General features: G+C 31.5%; 1 long non-coding RNA gene across 1 annotated transcript; it reads right to left on the bottom strand.

Annotated features, from left to right (window-relative positions):
* Positions 1-1,122: 1,122 nt before the first annotated feature.
* Positions 1,123-3,304, bottom strand: LOC104237425 (uncharacterized). The gene is made up of 2 exons (XR_011407469.1): positions 3,067-3,304; positions 1,123-1,668 (listed from the first exon to the last, which is right to left on the bottom strand). It is a non-coding gene; the product is annotated as an uncharacterized lncRNA (long non-coding RNA).
* Positions 3,305-5,145: the final 1,841 nt, after the last annotated feature.

Below are 5,145 nucleotides of genomic sequence, written 5' to 3'. Positions count from 1 at the left end.
TGTGAAAATGCTCAAACATAGTGGAACAACCTGGGAATAGGACGGCATATAAATACTTTACATAACTTTAATACACCGCAAGAATGGCTTCCTCCATTAATTAACTACAAATAACAAAAATTCCCACACTATGTACATCCACATACTTATATATCATTAAGCTTATGAAATATTTGGACCACTAGAAACAAAAATATTTATGAGCGATTACATAAACCTGTTAGCATCAATTTTACAACACAACAAGCTACTGAAATTCTGCTATCTAGCAGTTTCAAGTCATCAAATACAACGCCATATCAGGGTTCCTCTAAAATGGATACCACCAAAACCTAACATATATAAACTAAATACGGATGGAGCACACTCGTCTACTCGATATAAAAATGGCATTGGAGGAATAATTAGTAACCACAATAGGGACTGGATTATAGGATTTTCAGGAAACATACCCTATCAATCAATTATTACGACAGAAATATATGCATTATTATAGGGGCTTACTTTGGCTAAACTTCATAATCTAATGCTAATCCACGTGGAAATTGATGCCAAATAGGTAATTACACTACTGCACGTTGACAATTTAAACTTTGCTAATCTATTAACTGATTGCAGACACCTGTTGTGGATGCTCCATGATCCAATAGTTAGTCATGCATACAGAGAACAAAATAGATTAGCAGATCAACTAGAAAAATCGGGAAATTTTTTGGAAGGAACCTATACAATGCATGTTTTGGACCAGGCACCACTTTTTGCTACAAAAATTTGGCAAGACGATAAGCAAGGACTGTCAGCTACCCCTTCACTACCACTAACTGCAGGTGAATTGCCAGATGAAGAGCTTACAGTGCATGGAAGGAACATTTACAACACCAGTCCAAGTTGCTTCTGCTGTTCTAGTAATAGATCTGCTAGGGATGCTACAAATAATATAGATACTAGTAGTGATAACTTAGTTTGTAATATGGTAACTATTACTACCAATTACTTAGTTTGTACTATGGTAACTACTGCTACTAATGACTTAGTTTGTAATATAGTGCAACCTGGGCACCAATATCTCTGTACGCATGTTTAATTAATATATAATATCTATTTTTAGTACCAAAAAAAAAGTTAACCAAAATGAGGTGCTTTATTTATTCATTTATTTTCTTTATGAGAAAGCACATTACATACAAAAATTTCTCAGAAGCATATTTAAGAGCTTAATAGACCCTATCCCCCAAAATAAGTTTTTCCTCTTTTTATGACTTATTTTGTCTTCATTCAACAACTAGTCCAAAAATTACATGTCAGTGAATAATGCACACTCGATATCTTGAACTTGAGGCATATGTTTCATATTCTTGAATTCTCGTATACACTCTTTAAGTGCTGCTCTTTTAGGGTAGTAAAAGAAATCATTGACTTTACGTACATTTCCATTAGTATTATTGTTGTGAGTGAGAGAAATCCTAAATGTTTGATTGTAATTTTCTTCACATGGATTCTCTTTGCAATCTTCATTATCACCAAACTGCAATTCGATCTTGCAAATATCATTCTTGTAATCTCCTTCTACATGCACCCGATAAATTCCGTTGGCGTTCGTCTTATCCATTGTCATGAATGTGATATGTTTAGTTTCGGGGTTCTTACATTTTATAAATATAGAGGCACCTGCAATTTTTTTGTAAGCGGTGTCAACATATTTAAAAGAAAAAAATGAACCAAATTTAAGTCATAGTGTGAGTTTTAATAACTCACGTCAACGAAAACTATCAACAATAGCATCAATAAGTACGTGTTGTACATGTTGATGCATGAAGGACTAAAAGGTGTATAAGTTGAAATTGTCTAAGGAATAGACTAACTTTTGTAATAGGTTCTACAAAATCATATCCAATACTTATCGACTAGTGGAACAATGAATACATATGGAAAATTACGCACTGAAGATAAATTATGTCAGTCCATAAGTAAATTAATACAAAAATTAGTTAATTCATAAAATATTATCAATATTAGCCAAATGCTACCAATATTGCCAATTAGCTGTTTCTAGCAAAAAATGTCAAATTTTTACTTTCTTTTAGTGGATGTCGTTGGAATGAATTGAGTACATCTTAAGGAGTTTGAATCTCAATTTTGGGATGATTTGGTAAAGTTTTGAGGTGGTTTGAATAGAAAACTCGAAGTAGAAGATGTACATGAAAAAAAAATGTATGTATCACACTGTGTATCGTTTGTGTATCATATATGTATCAAATGTTTGTCACATGTATATACATGTATACTTGTGTGTGAGATACATGTTTGATACATGTGGCGCAGAATAATTTTTTAAGCTCGATTTTAACTATGAATTTTGATACCAAATCAGTCCAAATCACCTCCAATCTTTCTCAAATTTTGTATATTGACTTATCTAGAACAACCATTGAAAAAGGTCCTTTTTTACTTAGTTTTTGGAATTTTGTATATTTATTTTCTTTGTGTTTCATCACCTATATCATCCATGAAATTTCCTCTCCATCTTGCATCTAATACTGCTGATCACACTTAAAAACATGTAAGGAGATCTTTACGTGTTATTCTTGGAGAGAAAGAATCATTATTTATCTTAATTTTTAAATTTTGTATGCGTTTGGCCAATTTTACTAGTCAGTGATTAATAGCTAGAGGTCGGTAAGTTTGAGCTTAGTTTAGACATTTACGTAACATTCTCAAAAATATTTCGCTAGATCCATATATCGTCTTTTAAAATTTTCGCACATCTAAAAGGAAAGATATTTAATAGCTTCAATCATTAGACTATTTGTGTAAAATTTCTCTTTATCTCTCATTGTATGTCTCATTTGATTTGATGAACACTACGCCAATTGAAACAATAAAAATACTGAAACATAACATAACTGAATATAGAAACTAATTCCATGATAAACAAACAATAGGACATGTTTTTATTTATTTATTTATTATGTATAAAGTTTTTCTTTTTTGTTTGTTGAATCTGAATAATTGGAAAAAATATAAAATGCAAAAAATGGAGCAAAAGAAAAAAAAATTAAATAATACCTTCTATGGGCTTAGTAAGGTTGTGTTTGATTAGTGAACGACAAGGATCACAATAAACCCTTCCTTCTACAAAGAATTCAGGTTTTTCATCAGAAGCTTGAGTAAGCCCTAGCAAGAAGAACAAGCAAATGAAAATAACAACTGATTTTCCCATTTTCTTTCCTTTTTTTAAATTTTTTATCTTTTTTTTTTTGTTTGAACTTTCGTTATTTCTTTCTGTAGGTTACAATCTTAAAGGGATGCATTATATATACTTGTATTCTGATAGTTATTTTTGTTACGTTTCCTCCGATTTTAAATCTTATTCTTCATGGTTTCCTTTTTTCTCTCGCTTACACAGACACATGTCGATAGCAGCGGAACCTTTGGTTTGGTCCATACCACGAAACAAGCAAAGATCTAAGCGTTTGTTTGGTTGGAAAAATAAGTTAGTTATTTCAGGATTAATTATTCCGAAATTAGTTATCTTGGGATCATTATCCTACTTTTTCATACGGATAAAAATAACACTATTATATTATTCCGGGATAACTAGTCCTGAGATTAGTTATACCGTCATTTTATCCCAACCATACGTAGAATAAACTCATCTCAAATTTAATTCTAGATTCATATATTATTCTAGAATTCTAGTATGATTAACTTACTACGAGAAATTTGTTAACTTTCGATCGCCGGAACCGTCGGAGTCTGGTCTTGCTTTTAAGAATTCTTTTTAACTAACTTTAATATCGAATTATTTTAACAATTCAAACTGAATATATATTTTTCGGTGCCTGTAACTAGGGTTGTGCATAATTTGATAAATACCGAATTACCACACCAAAATCGAAAATTTTGGTATTCGATATTTTGGTATTCGGTATGGTATTTGGGTTAAGTTTTAAAAAAAAAATTGGTATAAGGTATGGTATTTGGTATTTTAAAATAAAATACCGAAATATAGATACCGTACCGAAATATATATTATATTATACAATACACATTTATTAATTATAATATAAATATAACAAATCTAAAATTTTACTTTCCTTTATTCTCTAAGTTCATCAATTAACTCTAAGCAAGTAACAAGATATTTCTCTAAGTTTTCTCTCTCTAGGTTGGTATATGCTGGTTTTGGACAACTTTTGTCAACAAACATTTTTAGCTTTGTGCTTTTGAGTACTTCAATTAAGAATATTACCGTTTATGACTCTATGCGCTAGTTAGTATTCAAAGCGAATAAATCGAAGTTACCGAACCGAATAAACCAAAACCGAAAGGAGGAAAACCCGAATCATGTCGAATTTAATTAGGTACGGCATTGGTATAGCATTTTACGAAACCGAATAACAAAAATACCGAACCGAAATATCTAAATACCGTACCGACCGACGAACACCCCTACCTATAACGATAGAATAAGATGTGTTACTTGATTTATGATTCAGATTCCATATTGCTTGACATATCATACTCAAATGTAACAGATGCTATAACTAAGAGGGAATTCGAGTGGAGTTAACTATATGATAGTGAAGTTCTTCGTTGAAACACTATTACTTTATACTGGGGATGAAAATTGTTTACCCTAAAATCCGAGTAACAATTAAATTTATATTGTGGTTTTAAAGATATATAATTTAATCCAATACTAATTGATAAACAAGAAATCTAATATATAAATTAAAGAGTAAGGTAAGTCAAACCAGCGTATAAGCAGACCTCGACCTCGAACAATGGCAACCTCGAGGTATGTGGATAAGAACAATAAAATAATAAGGCAAATCAGATGAACAATAAGCAAGAAAGTGAAATATGTATATTCTCTTCTCAATGATTGATGCGTTACAAATGATTGAGGTTTCCTTTATATAGTAGGGGAATCCTAAATAAGGTACACTTCTAATTGTAGTAGGGAATCTTATTATACAGCTATTTAACCGCCTTGTACAAATTCGTTCCGGAATTTACACCGTGATCTTAGGGCCATTGCGGGGATCTCGCTCTTTCTGTTATGAAACCATAATGGTATTATCTCGAGGTTGGTCATACTTGACCTCGGTGTTCATCGAGCACTTCGATCTTCGCGTCTTG

Source organism: Nicotiana sylvestris, chromosome 5 (genome assembly GCF_000393655.2).
Source record: "Nicotiana sylvestris chromosome 5, ASM39365v2, whole genome shotgun sequence".
Lineage (NCBI taxonomy): Eukaryota > Viridiplantae > Streptophyta > Magnoliopsida > Solanales > Solanaceae > Nicotiana > Nicotiana sylvestris.
This window is presented reverse-complemented; position numbering and strand designations above follow the sequence as displayed.